This window comes from Triticum aestivum, chromosome 3D, assembly GCF_018294505.1.
Source record: "Triticum aestivum cultivar Chinese Spring chromosome 3D, IWGSC CS RefSeq v2.1, whole genome shotgun sequence".
Classification (NCBI taxonomy): Eukaryota; Viridiplantae; Streptophyta; class Magnoliopsida; order Poales; family Poaceae; genus Triticum; species Triticum aestivum.
Genome location: NC_057802.1, coordinates 64,341,010 through 64,357,587, shown reverse-complemented (window position 1 = coordinate 64,357,587; position 16,578 = coordinate 64,341,010). Strand labels below are relative to the sequence as shown.

The 16,578-nt window shown below is 43.5% G+C and overlaps 1 long non-coding RNA gene across 1 annotated transcript; it reads right to left on the bottom strand.

The window, feature by feature from the left end:
• Window positions 1-14,475: 14,475 nt before the first annotated feature.
• LOC123077442 (uncharacterized) lies at window positions 14,476-16,543 on the bottom strand. The gene is made up of 2 exons (XR_006436616.1): window positions 15,821-16,543; window positions 14,476-14,782 (listed from the first exon to the last, which is right to left on the bottom strand). It is a non-coding gene; the product is annotated as an uncharacterized lncRNA (long non-coding RNA).
• Window positions 16,544-16,578: the final 35 nt, after the last annotated feature.

Genomic DNA, 16,578 nt, shown 5'->3' with positions numbered 1-16,578 from the left:
GAATAAGGAAATGTTTCTCGGTTATGGAGGTGATAAAGAGTTCGGCGTAAAGGGTTACGTCGATGCAAGCTTTAACACCTATCCGATGACTCTGAGTAGCAAACCGGATACGTATAGTGGAGCAACCATTTGGAATAGCTTCAAGTGGAGCATGGTAGCAACATCTACAATATGACATAGAGATTTGCAAAGTACACACGGATCTGAATGTTGTAGACCCGTTAACTAAAACCTCTCTCGTAAGCATAACATGATCAAACCCTAGAACTCATTGAGTGTTGATCACATGGTGATGTGAACTAGATTATTGACTCTAGTAAACTCTTGGGTGTTAATCAGATGGCGATGTGAACTAGATTATTGACTCTAGTAAACTCTTCAGGTGTTAGTCACATGGTGATGTGAACTATGAGTGTGAATCACATAACGATGTGAACTAGATTATTGACTCTAGTGCAAGTGGGAGACTGTTGGAAATATGCCCTAGAGGCAATAAGAAAATGGTTATTATTATATTTCCTTGTTCATGATAATTGTCTATTGTTCATGCTATAATTGTATTAATCAGAAACCGTAATACATGTGTGAATACATAGATCATAATATGTCCCTAGTAAGCCTCTAGTTGACTAGCTCGTTCATCAATAGATGGTTGTGGTTTCCTGACCATGGACATTGGATGTCGCTGATAACGGGATCACATCATTAGGAGAATGATGTGATGGACAAGACCCAATCCTAAGCATAGCACAAGATCGTGTAGTTTGTTTTGCTAGAGCTTTTCTAATGTCAAGTATCGTTTCCTTAGACCATGAGATTGTGCAACTCCCGGATACTGTAGGAATGCTTTGGGTGTATCAAACGTCACAACGTAACTCGGTGACTATAAAGGTGCACTACCGGTGCCTCTGAAAGTGTCTGTTGGGTTGGCACGAATCAAGACTGGGATTTATCACTCCGTGTGACGGAGAGGTATCTCTAGGCCCACTCGGTAATGCATCATCATAATGAGCTCAATGTGACTAATGAGTTAGCCATGGGATCATGCGTTACGGAACGAGTAAAGAGACTTGCTGGTAACGAGATTGAACAAGGTATAGGGGTACCGACGATCGAATCTCGGGCAAGTAACATACCGATAGACAAAGGGAATTGTATACGGGATTGATTGAATCCCTGACATCACTTAGCTTGAATCTCTTGAGCATGTCTTGAGTGTATTTGGCTTGGTCGATGAAGGTTCCTTCTTTTCCTTGCTTGACCTCGAACCCGAGAAAGAACGCCAGCTCTCCCATCGAGGACATCTTGAACTTTGAGGTCATGAGAGCGGCAATTTCTTCATTGAAAGCTTTGTTAGGAGAACCAAAGATAATATCATCAACATATAGTTGGCACGCAAACAACTCCCCTTTGAACTTTTTAGTAAAAAGAGTGGGGTCGATTCTCCCAATTTCGAACCCACAATCTTGCAACAACTCAGTAAGGTGGTCATACCACGCAGGTGGGGCTTGTTTAAGGCCATAGAGTGCCTTATCGAGTTGGTACACGTGATCGGGGAAATAGGGATCCTCGAACCCGGGGGGTTGTTTGACATACACCAACTCACTAATAGGACCATTAAGAAAAGCACTCTTCACATCCATTTGTTGCAACTTAAAGTTATGATGAGATGCATAAGCAATCAACAAACGAATGGATTCAAGGCAAGCAACGGGAGCAAAGGTTTCACCGTAGTCGATACCCTCGAATTGGGAGTAGCCTTGTGCTACCAATCTCGCCTTGTTGCGAACGATAATCCCATGAGCACCTTGCTTGTTCTTGAATATCCACTTGGTTCCAATGACATTATGATTCCTCGTTGGCCTTGGCACCAACCTCCACACCTTGTTGTACTCGAAGTTGTTGAGTTCTTCATGCATGGCATTAAGCCAATCCGGATCTTTGAGCGCCTCATAGACCTTTTGGGGTTCAACAAAAGAGACAAATGTGTGATGTTCACAATAGTTTGCCAATTGTCTATGAGTGCTTACACCCTTTCGAATGCTTCCAAGCACATTCGTCATGAGATGACCCTTGGTAGAGAGCTTGCAAGCAATCTTGGCGGCACGATGCTCCAATTCCTCCTCAGGAGTGAGTTGAGGAGCAGAAACTTGATCATCTTGAGCGTCGTCATGAGCTTGTTCTTGATCTTGAACTTGCTTAGAGCAGAGAACTTGACCTTGGGCATCACTTGGAGGTTCAACGCCATCTTGAGGTTGATCTTTCCCTTGGTATTGTTCATGAGAATGAGGGCCTTCACTTTGTTCTTCGGAAGCGTGTGGGTCTTGAGTTGGTGATGGTTTGAGTGGAATATTGTCCATCTCCTTCGGCCACAAGGGGTTCCTCAATGGGTAGGATAAACCAACACCCATTCTTCTTATGGCTTGGGGAGGAATTTCATCACCTACATCACAAGTACCACTTTGCTCCACTTGGGAGCCGTTATTCTCATCAAACTCTACGTTACAAGTCTCCTCAATAAGTCCCGTGGACTTATTGAGGACACGGTAAGCATGAGAGTTTGTAGCATAACCAACAAATATGCCCTCATAAGCTCTAGCCTCTAATTTAGACAAACGGACACCTTTCTTGAGAATGAAACACTTACACCCGAACACCCGGAAGTACTTTAGGTTGGGCTTGTTACCGGTGAGTAGCTCATATGGAGTCTTGTTCAAGCCTTTGCGGAGATAGAGCCGATTGAATGCATGACACGCGGTGTTGATGGCTTCGTCCCAAAAGTTGTATGGAGACTTGAACTCCGCCATCATGGTCCTTGCCGCATCCATCAACGTCCAGTTCTTCCTCTCCGCTACACCATTTTGTTGAGGGGTGTAAGGTGCGGAATATTGATGCTTGATCCCCTCATCACTAAGGAACTCATCCAAGGTGTAGTTCTTGAACTCGGTGCCGTTTTCACTTCTTATTGTCAAGATCTTTGCATTGTGTTGGCGTTGAGCTTCATTTGCAAAATCAATGACGGTTTGTTGGGTCTCACTCTTCCTCTTGAAGAAGTACACCCAAGTGTATCTTGAATAATCATCCACAATCACCAAGCAATACTTTCTTCCCCCAAGACTATCAAAGGATGGAGGCCCAAAGAGATCCAAGTGAAGGAGCTCCAAAGGCCTCTTCGAGTAAATGATAGTCGTGGGAGGGTAAGCCTTCTCATGTAGCTTTCCTTCGATACAAGCACTGCAAGCACGATCTTTAGCAAAACTAACATTTGTTAGTCCACGGACATGGTCCCCCTTGAGAAGACTTTGCAAAGATCTCATATTGACATGGGCTAAACGGCGATGCCAAAGCCACCCCACGTCAACTTTAGCCATTAGGCATGTCGCGGTCTTAGTGGGTCGCTCTGAAAAGTTAATCACATAGAGATCATTCTCTACATGCCCAACAAAGGCTACTTTAAGAGTATTGCTCCACAAGAGAGCCACGGTATCAATATCAAAGAACGTGGCAAAGCCCATGAGTGCAAGTTGATGAACGGAAAGTAAATTGTATGCAAGGGACTCAACAAGCATGACCTTCTCGATCGTGAGATCATGAGAAATGACAACCTTGTCGAGTACCAATACCTTAGAAGACGAGGCATCACCCCACTCGACATTGGTGGGCATAGATGGAATCTTGTGCACGTCCACCACCAAGTCCTCGCTTCCAGTCATATGATTTGTGGCTCCACTATTGAGCAACCATGATCCCCCACCAGAAGCAAACACCTACAAGAGATCAATGCTTGGTTTTAGGTACCCATTGTGTAATGGGTCCTTTGATGTTAGTGACAAGGGTCTTAAGAACCCAAATAGACCATTCGGTGTACTCATAAGGAGAACCAATAAATTTAGCATAAACATGTCCATCACTAGCACGGCATAACACATAGGAAGGGTTAAAGCCGCCGGCTTTGTTGGAAGGGGTGGCATTGCCCTTCTTGACACCGCCACCCTTCACATTGTTCTTCTTCTCCTTAGAAGCACCCTCTCCCTCCTTCACAAAAGTTTGCTTGAGAGGAGGAGGTCGTTTGGCCTTGTCATTCTTCTTCTTGTCCTTGGACTTGGGTGCAAACCCAATTCCCTCATTGGCCACAACTTCCTTTTGATTGCTCAAAAGGTAGTTGAGGCTCTTCTCACCTTGTATGCAAGACACAAGGCCTTTCTCAAGTTGCTCCTTCAACTTTGCATTCTCCTCAACAAGGTGCATATGCTCACAACAACGGTTAGTAGCATTTGCATTATCAATTAAAACCATATGAGGAAAAGCGGCTTTCTCCTTGGTTAGCTTCACTTGGAGTTGATCATGAGACTCTTTAAGACTAGCATGAGTACCCTTCAAGGCCTTGTGAGCCTTGTCGAGTATATCAAACTCTTCCTTGAGTCTAGCAAGATCAACCCCAAGTTTGGCCTTCTCGGAATTTAGCACACGAGATACAACAAGAGCATGATCAAGATCTTTCTTTAATTTAGCATGGTCGTCGTTGTGTGACTCCTCAAGAGCCAAACGGTGACCATGCTCTTCCTCAAGAGCATTAGAGAGATCCGATATCTCATCTGCATAGTCACGACTATGCCCCTCCATCTTAGAGATGGTTTCTTCATGAGCCTCGATCATGTCATTGGCTTCACCAAGTTGTTCCAAGAGAGCAACAAAGTGCTTCTTGGATTTACCCTTGAGCTTACTCATGAACAACTCAAATTCATTTTCCTCCTCATTAGGCCCCTCATGTTCATCAATGCAATCTGTCAAAGAAGGATTAGTAATGATGGTAGTTTTGATGTTGGGGGTTACCTTGTTGGTGGCTTTAGCCATGAGGCACTTGGCGGTGATGTTCTCATTGGGTGAGTCGAAGAGAGACACCCGTGGAGTTGTCGCAATGGCAACGGAGGCCATGGCAACCGACTCACCGTCTTCATCATCATCATCATCCTCATTGTACTCTTCTTGTGCCACCAACTCCTTGGGAGGAGTCTTCTTGGTGAAGTTGCTCTTGTTGGGGAAGGACTTGCCCTTGTCTTTTCGGATGAGCTTGCCACCATTGTCTTCCCTCTTCTCAATATGGGCACTCCGCAACAAAATGGCTCACATTGACACAATTATAGGAAGTCCTCAATCGTTGCTTGCCCTTCGTGCCACTTGAGTTGTTCTTGTTGAAGTTGGGCCTCGTGTTCTTCTTGCTCCAAAATTGACTTGAAGCAAGAGCCATGTGCTCATGATAAGCATATTTTGTATCTTCGAGATTGCTCTCCTCTTCTTCCTCTTCATCCTCTTCTTCCACACTAACCTTGGCCTTCAAGGCAAGGTTGAGCCGCATTGTCGGCGGTCTTGTCCAAGATCCTCATTGCCACAAACTCATCCAACACTTCACTTGAGGACAAGGTGTGGAAGTCCGGCCTTTGACGGATGACGGAGGACATGGCCTTGTGGTAGGGCATCATGGCCTTGAGGAACTTGCGCTTGATCCAATTTTCATCCGTATCCTTGCTCCCATGATCTCGGAGTGAGACCGCGAGAGTGGTTAATCTCCGGTAAAGCTCACGAGGTTCTTCATCTTCATTAATTGCAAACTCATCGGCTTCATCTTGCACCACTTCATAGTTGGAGCGTTGAATGCTTGTGCTTCCCTTGTAAAGGGAAACGACATAGTGCCATGCTTCCTTGGCCACGGTGAAGGGTCGGAGATGTGCAATATCTTCGGGCAGAATTGCATCTTGGATGATGAAGAGAGCATTCTCATTGAATTGATTATCCGCGGCTTCTCTAGGGGTGAAGTTGCTTCGGTCATGAGGATAGAAACCTTCTTCAATGATTCTCCAGGGATTAGTATTAACATGGTTTAAGTGACGCTTAAAGCGATATACCCAAGCATCAAAGTCCTCATTTTTCACAATCTTAGGAGGAGAATCGGCATGATTCAAATGCGTGGAAGGAATTGGTCCACCATAAGTAAGCGGAGGTTCCACATGGGCAAAGATGCCATTTCCACTTCTACCACTAGATAAAGGAACTTTGTCATTAGTAGCTTCCTCCTTGTCGGAGTTAGCATCCGTCACCTTGTTAGTGGGATCGGCCACTTCCAACGGTGCGGTAGATAATTTAAGACCATCAAGAAAGTTCTTAAGCATGCCTTTGACCTCGGGCGTCATGGAAGTTTTCAATGTGTCCAAAGCCACATTGAACTCCTCGCGTGAGACCGAGGTTCCCCCATCGGCCGTAGACAAGGACGGAATCACACCGGGGTACTCCTCCTCACTGTCTACCGAGTCAACCATACCCTTCGGACGGCAAAGTCCTTAATAAAGATACGAGGCTCTGATACCAATTGAAAGGATCGATATAGTTGACTAGAGGGGGGTGAATAAGCAACTAACAATTTTTAGCTTTTCTTTACCAATTTAACTTTGCATCAAAGTAGGTTGTCTAGATATGCAACTAGGTGAGCAACCTATATGATGCAACAACAACAAGCACACAAGCAAGCAAGAGATGCAACACAAAATAAGCTTGAAGTAAAGGTACGAGATAACCAAGAGTGGAGCCGGTGAAGGCGAGGATGTGTTACCGAAGTTCCTTCCTTTTGAGGGGAATTACGTCTCTGTTGGAGCGGTGTGGAGGCACAATGCTCCCCAAGAAGCCACTAGGGCCACCGTATTCTCCTCACACCCTCACACAATGCGAGATGTCATGATTCCACTATTGGTGCCCTTGGAGGCGGCGACCGGACCTTTACAAACAATGTTGGAGCTCTCTCCACAACCGAATTGGAGGCTCCCAACGAAACCACGGAGCTTCACCACAATGGAATATGGCTCCGAGGTGACCTCAACCATCTAGGGTGCTCAAACACCCAAGAGTAACAAGATCCGCAAGGGATTTGTGGGGGGGGAATCAAATTTCTCTTGGTGGAAGTGTAGATCTAGGCCTTCTCAACCAATCCCCAAGGAATCAACAAGTTTGATTGGCTAGGGAGAGAGATCGGGCGAAAATGAGCTTTGGAGCAACAATGGAGCTTGGGGGAAAAGAGGTGAGTCAACTTGGAGAAGAAGACCTCCTTTTATAAGGGGGGGAAACAATCCAACCGTTACCCCCGCTCGGCCACGCATAGAGCGGTACTACCGCTGGGGGCAGCGGTACTACTACTGATGGCAGCAGTACTACCGCTCCCCCTCGCGGTACTACCGCGCAGACAGAGGAAAACTAGAGGCGGAGCAGGATCTGGACCTAGGGCGGTACTAATAGTGGTGGTAGGGGCGGTACTACCGCTTACAAGCGGTACTACCGCCTCTACTGCCGCTGCCAGTGCCGCAAAACCTGACACGAGAGGCGACACCCTCGAGTCGAGGCGGTAGGAGCGCGGGACCGCAGCGGTACTACGGCTGAGAGCTCCAGGCGGTACTACCGCTTGTAGTTCTTGAGCGGTACTACCACTGGGGTCCGCGGTACTACCGCTGGGACCAGATTTCATAGAGAAGGCAACGAGGGAGCCTCCATCGAAGAGGGAAGGCTTAGAGGGTGCAAAGGAGATGTGTACGTGTTCATTCCACCCTAGCCTTTCCAACGCGGACCCCCTCTTAATAGTACGGCTTTCCTACGACTCAAATCCACCGAAAAGAAACGTAGAGAAACGTCGTCTTCAATAGTCTTCGAGGGGCACCAAATCTTCTTGTGCCTAGACATGATATATCTGAAATGCTCAATGCACACGATTAGTCCGCAAAAGCATTGTCATCAATCACCAAAACTACTAAGGGGTAAATATGCCCTTACAGACGTGTCATCCCACAGGCCTCGAACTATATTGCAACTATTGACATGTGAATGCAACGAGGGAGCCCCCATCCATAAGTGCTGAACATATAAAAAAACATCATGCTCAACGGTCTTCGATGGGCGCATGACAGGATAGCATCTAAAGTGGCGACCCCTGCTGGTAGAAACACTGATTGGTGAAAACCCTAAACATTTGAACTTTATGAATTCAAGAAAACCAAAGCCAACAAAAAGAGCAACATTTGAGAGGTGACATTGAAGAGGAATATCCTAAAGAAGTGGAAGCATAAACAATAGCTATATTACAGTTTGGTCTAGCTGAGTGAGGAATAAGAGTGGGGGGAAATGAGGCCTGGTCTCCTAAAGGCACACATCTTTCAAAAAGGGAAATGGGGGAGCCAAAACCTATCGAGACTCTTGTGACTGCTCAAAATCAGAGGCACACAAGGAAATCCTTCCAAGCTACATTGTCCAGACGGTGAAATTCCCTAAGGTCATGGTCATCATGCCAACCATAAGCATAAGTGGACCTAAACTAGAATTCCCATGGAACAACTTAGGGTTATTAACTTTTTGTAGGAGGTTTTAGACGAATGTGATATTATGTGACCTAAGGCATCAGAACCAAACATCTCCTTTGCTGAGAGGAGTAGAAACGTCTCCCGAGCAACTTTCGATTGCAACTCGAGCACATGATCCTCAATGGTTTAAATGAAAGCACGACAATTTTGACAAATTTTATCAATGTACTAATTATGCCCACGGGAAAGAAAACAACACTCACAACCCTCAAAAGGGTTGATAAGAATGGCCTATCTCCGAAGGAAACCAACTTACCATGCCTACTGACAAGGCGCTTGCAACCTTTGCCTATGAGAGGACGAAAAGCGAAAGTCAAAACTTGTGGCTGGAGAGAGGGAGATCGAGATAAGTTTAAGGGAAGGAGGCAACACTATAACCCAAAATGGGGGGTGCTTCTATTTGAGATACTCTTGGACCTTCGATGATGAGAACCTGAAGTTGGAATTCGTCGTTCATTTTTGAAGTAGTAGTTAGCGTCTCTTGTGTTCTTCAGTCGTGTTTTTGGTTATGTTGTGTTTTATGCGTTGGCTTGCACTTAATCTTTACCTAACTGGCTCTATGCAAAGTTTCCCCATTCATTTTTTCGCGTTCACGTCAATAGGGGGGCATGCATGATGTGTCTCTAAACAATGTTTAAGCATGATTTACTTCTTTCGCGCCCAATGTTTGTTGTAATGAGATTGCCATATTTGGTTGAGAAATCAAATGAAAGGGGAGTAGCTTGGTTCAGAAAAATAGTTACGGTCATGCTAGTCATTTTGTGTCCCCGCTGCCTCTGACATTTGTATACTTTTTTTTGTTTTTCACCAAACAATTTTGTCAAGATGCAAAGGTAATTCTGTCCCGAGTTAGTCGTAGTGTATAGTTCCTTTTATGTACCAACGTAAAGTCACCAATTTCATCCCGTGACGCAACGCAAATTACAACACAACAACAACGACAAATTGTCTTTGAGAGGAGAAAGGCATAAAGTCGAAACTTGTGGGTTGAAAGAGGGAGACTAGATAAGTTCAAGGCAAGGCGGCAATATTACAACCCAAAATGGTGATGTGTGCTTATATATGAGATACTCTTGGAGCTTCGATGGCAACAAAAACTTGGAGTGGAGGTCATTCGATGCTGAAGTAGTGACTGCTTAGCGTCTTTTGTCTTCTCACGCACTATGCGTTGGCTTGCACTTAACCTTTGCTTAAACGGTTCTACACAATGTTGCCACGTTTTTATGTTGTGGTGTTTGTACCGATTTGGGACTTGTGTGATGGGTCTCTCGGCAATGTTTGAGCATGTTCTACTCCTTTCGCGACCATTGTTTGTTGTAATTAGCTTACCATTTTCCGTTGAAAAAATAAATGAAAGGGGCGTATCCTAGTTTGGAAAAGAAAGTTTCGGCTATGCTAGTCATTTTATGTTCCTGCTGCATTTGAAACGTATATACTTTATAATTTAGTTTTTCACCGAACAGTTTTGACAATATGCAATGGTAATCTTTGTCAAAGTTAGTGATATAATATAGATCCTTTTATGTATCAACGCCAAGTCGTCAATACCACCCCGTAGTGCGACGTAAACAACAACCGACAAATATTAGAAGTTAACATCAACAAATTGTCTTTCAGAGGAGAAAAGCATAAACTCAAAACCTATGGGTGAAAAGAAGGAAACCTAGGTAAGTTCAAGGGAACAAGGCAACATATTACAACCCAAAACGACGATGTGTGCTTCTATATGTGATAACTTGGAGTTGCAGGTCATTCGTATCTGAACTAGTGACCGCTTAGAGTCTTTTGTCTTCTCTTGCATTATGCACTGACTTGCACTTAACCCTTACCTAAATGACTTTACACAACGTTGCCACGTTTTTCATACGTTGCTGAAGTAGTGACTGCTTAGCGTCTTTTGTCTCCTCGCGCACTATGAGCTGCCTTGCACCTAACATTTGCCTAGACGGTTCCACACAATGTCGCCACGTTTTCACGCCGTGGCGTTTGCACCAATTTGGGACATGTGTGATGGGTCTCTCGGCAATGTTCGAGCATGTTCTACTTCTTTTGCGGCCATTGTTTGTTGTAATTAGCTTACCATTTTCCGTTGAAAAAATAAATGAAAGGGGAGTATCCTAGTTTGAAAAAGAAAGTTTCGGCTATGCTAGTCATTTTATGTTCCTGCTGCATTTGAAACTTATATACTTTATAATTTAGTTTTCACCGAACAGTTTTCTCAAGCTGCAATGGTAATCTTTGTCAAAGTTAGTGGTATAATATAGATCCTTTTATGTATCAACGCCAAGTCATCAATACCACCCCGTAGTGCGACGTAAACAACAACCGAGACATATTAGAAGTTAACATCAACAAATTGTCTTTCAGAGGAGAAAAGCAGAAACTCAAAACCTATGGGTGAAAAGAAGGAAACCTAGGTAAGTTCAAGGGAACAAGGCAACATATTACAACCCAAAACGACGATGTGTGCTTCTATATGTGATAACTTGGAGTTGCAGGTCATTCGTATCTGAACTAGTGACTGCTTAGAGTCTTTTGCCTTCTCTTGCATTGTGCACTGACTTGCACTTAATTCTTACCTGAATGACTTTACACAATGTTGCCACGTTTTTCATACGTTGCTGAAGTAGTGATTGCTTAGCGTCTTTTGTCTCCTCGCGCACTATGCGCTGCCTTGCACCTAACATTTGCCTAGACGGTTCTACACAATGTTGCCACGTTTTCATGCCGTGGCGTTTGCACCAATTTGGGACATGTGTGATGGGTCTCTCGGCAACGTTCGAGCATGTTCTACACCTTTCGCGGCCATTGATTGTTGTAATGAGCTTAACATTTTCCGTTGAAAAAATAAATGAAAGGGGAGTATCTGGTTCGAAAAAGAAGTTTCGATTATGCTGGTCATTTTATGTTCTCGCTGCAATTGAAACTTATATACTTTATAATTTTGTTTTTCATCGAATAGTTTTGTCAAGATGCAATGGTGATTTTGGTCAAAGTTAGTGGTATAATATAGATCCTTTTTAAGTACCAACGCCAAGTCGTCAATTCCATCTCATGGTGCGACGTAAACAACAACCGACGCATATTAGAAGTTAACATCAACAAATTGTTTTTCAGAGGAGAAAAGCATAAAGTCAAAACATGTGGGTGAAAAAAAGGAAACCTAGGTAAGTTCAAGGGAACGAGGCAACATTACAACCCAAAATGACGATGCGTGCTTCTATATGAGATACTCTTGGAGCTTCGACGACGACAAGCACTTGGAGTTGGAGGTCGTTCGTGTCTAAAGTAGTGACCGCTTTAGGGTCTTTTGTCTTCTCGCGCATTATGTACTGGCTTGCACAGTTGCACTTAACCTTACCTAAACATACACAACGCTGCCACGTTTTTCGTTTGACAACGTTTGCACCGATTTGGGACAAGTGTGATGGGTCTCTCGGCAATGTTTGAGCATGTTCTACTCCTCTCGCGCCCACTGTTTGTTGTAATGAGCTTGACATTTTTCGTTGAGAAATTAAATGAAAGGGGAGTAGGCTGGTTCGAAAAAGAAAGTTCGGGCTATGCTAGTTGTTTTATGTTCCCGCTGCCAAATTTCTCAAAAAAAATGTTCCCGCTGCCTCTAAAACTTACATACTACTATATAAAGTCTGTTTTTCACCGAACAGCCTTGTCAAGATGTAACGTTCACTCTGGTCATAAGCTTTTCTTTTCTCTTGCTGGTCAAATTTAGTAAGTATATACTAGACCCTTTTAACTACCAACGTCAAGCCGTCAATTCCATCCCGCGACGCGGCGCAAATTACAACACAACAACAGCAAATTGTCGCACTCCAGGCTTAATTTTCGATGTGCCAACCGACAGAGGCCGAACAATGCATGCAAGGCTGTAGCTGAAACCTATAGGGCCTTTTTTTGTGTTCTAGTAGGAACGAACTGTAAACCTGCAAAGCCTTTTTGTAAGACCTCCAGCATGATTGGAAGAGGCGTCGCTCTCCCGCCGCCGGTCTCCCCGAGGAGAGCCGCTCGCCATAGTGCGGTCTGGTTGGAGAAGCGTCAGATCGCCAGGGGTTACTCGGCGACCACGACGATGTAACCAAGACAAGTTGGTCGCGGGACAAGCTGCTTCGGCCTCGGTGGGGAGGCCCGTTGTTTCAAGGGCGATTTCGATGCCGAGGGTCAACAAGGCAGGTGCAACTAGACTTCGAGAGCTAGGGTTTAATGGAGGGATATCCTTTTCATCGCCGTCCAAATTCCTGACAGAAACTGAAGCCGAAACCAAACTGAAAATGATCGTTGGACGGCTACAAATGCAGTTTGCTTCAACTCGGACGCCGCCCGTAGAGTTTCAAGGGCGATCTCGATGCGGCGGGACTCAACAAGGGAGGGCAACTAGAGTTTTTCTACAGGGATATTCTATTCTTTTTCGCCGCCGTCGAATTTTCCTGACAGAAATGAGTCTGCGCCTTCTTGTGATAATCTGGGTTAATTAATCGGCAGGTTGCAGCAGCTTTGACTTGAACGGAATAGCATATTGATTCCTCTCTCCGTCGCTCCATGCGTTTCAAGAGCGAGGGAATCGTGCTGCCCGTGCCGGTTTTCCTCCCTCGCCGCGTACGGTGCCGGGTGGGTGCTGACTGGACGATGTGTGTGCGAGGCGATCGTTCAACAGTCGTCGCCATGTCTTCCTCGTGCTGCGCCGATGCCGCTCCACTTTAGCAGTAGTTTTCTCTTTGCGGAATCGCTTTAGTAGTTGGTTGGATCAGCTATATATGGTTACGCCAATTCACGTGTTTGATTTCATCGTTTCAAGAAAAAAGGAATCACTTCAAGGGGTAGTTTATGTTTTTTCGGTTTTGCTAAACCTTAGGCGCCTGAAAATCTTTGGTGCGTCGATTTCTAATGGGCCTCTCTATGTCTCGCATTAAGCGAGACCTACAGAACCCTCGTTGAAGGGGAAGAGCGAGATGCCACAGCACTAATTTTCTTTTTTTAGCTTTTCTGTTTTCATTTTTTCCATTTTTTCTTACTTTATTTATACTTTAAAATTGTTACAAAAATATCTCTGCAAAAAACAATTGAGAAATGTTGATCAAGCATTTGAAAAGTGCTAAATGCGTATAGAGAAAATGCTTATCACGTATACAAAAAAACAATGTGCATGAAAAAAAATTATCATGTATTTAAAACATTTTAGTCAAGCATTTGGAAAAATGTTGAGCAAGTATTTGAAAAATGTTAATCAAGCATTCGAAAAATGTTAAATGTGTATAGAAAAAATGTTGATCATGTATTAAAAAATGATATTTTTTTCTGATCATATATGTATCTATATATATATATATATATACGCTATTCGTCACCCAAGGTGAAGAATACTTATTCTTCACCCCAGCCAGCCCCGTGCGCCCGTCTAACCAGCCTCATGCGCCGGAGTAAGAAAAGTTGCATGCAATGTAAGATTACAACAGTGCTCACCGTGCCCCCACCTAACCAGCCACTTGCACCGAAGTAAGGAATCCTTGCATGCAACGTAAAATTACTACATTAGCAACTGTGCTTCACGTGCGTTTTGTGACTCCTGCATGAGCGATGTAAAAAAAGAAATTCCATGCTAGCCTATGCGTGCGTGCCTCGAGTTCAGCAAACTGCTGGCCAACTTAAGAAAATTAGGAGTCCTAGTGACAACCACCCATGAAAGGATCTTGGCCGCTCGTGTAAGAAAATGGTAACCAGCGGAAGAAAAACAAGACTTGCAGGAAACCACTAATTGAACCAGCCAACATGAAAAAGATTGGGACTCGTTGTGAGAAATTGAGAGCTCACGTAAGAAGAATATCAGTAACACGCCGTATAATACTGAACTTTATCAACGCAATTATTTTATGTAAGATCTTCAACAAGGTGGAAATTCTCGTATTTCTTGTGTACATGTTCCTGAACACATAATGCATTTGTACGTTAATTAAGACGACCGATGTCTTGGCATGAGTAAATATAAGAATTCATTTTTATCATAATGCTTGACAATTCTAAAAAAATCATGATGCTTTACATCAAGAAGATGGAAGAATAAACAGATTCGGAAAGCAAATAACTATGATTCATTTGTTTCTTCCAAGAAAGTACTTCCACTGACCACTTGGCTTTGTTTCCATGGGCTTTTAGCTATTGTGTCCAGAGAAGATGGCATACCATCAAACCACGCATGAATTCACAGCCAAAAAAGAAAGAAAACAATTCACACTGCAGCCACAATCTAGTGGACATCCAGCCAGATCAAGTGTTGTAGCCAGCTGAATCAGGATGGAGTCACTAAACAGGGATGCCTTAAATCTGGGACATAATGAGTTGGTATGTTTTGCTCATTTACCATCCACGACATCAAAAGCCTACAAGCGAAGTAACCATGTTAAACTTACAAATCCTAAACTGACAGTGATAAGAAGGGTTGGAAACATAAGGAAAGCAAGATCACATTATAAGTTTACCAACTACATTAATGGTATAGTCCACACAAAAAAACTACATTAACGGTAATATATTTCTGATTCACATTAGACAAGGTAGCGGTTCAATCAGCTCTAGAACAAATGTGTTAAGTATGAAAGTATTTTTCATAGTATTTGCATGTGCTACATTCTAATTTTTCTAGTGCAGGTGGCTCACTTCCCACCAAGACTAAATAGTAAGATAGATACTAAATATTCAGATCTAAATTTGTAGAGTGAGTAGCATGCCACAATAGGACATATAGATTACATTAAATCTCAAGTATTTATGCTCGTTTCAAGAGTCAGGGCCGTCTCCAGAAATTCGGGGCCCCGGTGCGAAATGTAATATGGGGCCCAAAAGTTTGCAAAACAAATGTATAACTAATATTACTAGACATAATTTCAATTAATTACATAGCTTCGATATGTGTTATTTAGTAAAGTATTTAGAAATAGATCATATAGTAATGCCAAAGAGTAAACATAGTACTAATTTTATTTTATTGGCGAATTGTACTGAAACAGTAAAATGACTGTATGTTGTACTGAAAAGCATCTTCCGTCTAGTATTTCTTGAAACAAATCTGTAAATCCATTGAGTCTATTCTCATAAAATAAAAATCGATGGAGTGTTTCTTGTAATGAAATATACTAGTAATGTACCAGAAGAGCCAAAGACGAAGAATTAGTACTAGAATTAAAAATTAGATCAGAGGTAATGTGTTTATCATATTAATTTTGATTAAAATTGAGTACGTGCCTAATTGAGCAGCACTACTGTGCAAGTAGGGATTGCAGTGGATATGATATGGCAACAGCAAAAGAGAACCAGAATTTGTATCAGAAAATAGATTACCCAACCCTAAACAAAAGAGATTACCCTAACAAGTTTTTCGTCCATCTATTTTGATTCCCAGCTTATGGTTTACGGCTTACCTAGGAATATATTCGGGGATGACCAAATGAGGCTGCCGCAGCAGGGATACATCCGGCGACGGAGGGCAGTACAGCGGACTCGCCGTGGCGTTCCGCCATCCATCGGCGGCTCGTCCGTTCCTAGAAGGAGGTAGACGGGCCTCCCTATTCGTGAAGTTGTTTTTTCCCAAGACTGAGACATATCTATTTGATCTCGTACATCCGGCTGGGCCCTATTGGCTGCGATTAGTGGAACTAGGGGCCTCAACGTAATGAGTTTCCGCTTCTGGTGCATCCGTCTGCAGTTTTGTTGCGATAGGATAACACGAGCCAGCTAAAAAACCAGCCATCCAGCGCATGAACCGGATCGTATATGTTTTTTTCACCGATCGGGGCCTCTACGATTTTGGGACCTGTGCGGTCGCACCGCTCGCACACCCTTCTCAACGGGCCTGTCAAGAGTGTGCCAAAACATAAGTTAAATCTTGGTAGTGACTGAAGCAGACTATTGGAATATAAATTCAAGAAGTAGGATTCTTCTGCTTTTAGTAATAAATGGCTGGCATGAATTATATCTTCGTAGCGACTATTGCATCACGTACTAAGAATAAAAAACTCAAAAATTCCATGTTGGATTTACCTTGACTGCTCAAATATGATGAGGGAACTTGGATTTTCAAAAAGAATTGCAAGTGAACTATAAAACACTAACATCGTTTAGCTCACAAAAACATAGATGAAAAACACTACAGAACCTAAACTATGAAAAGGTTTGGTGG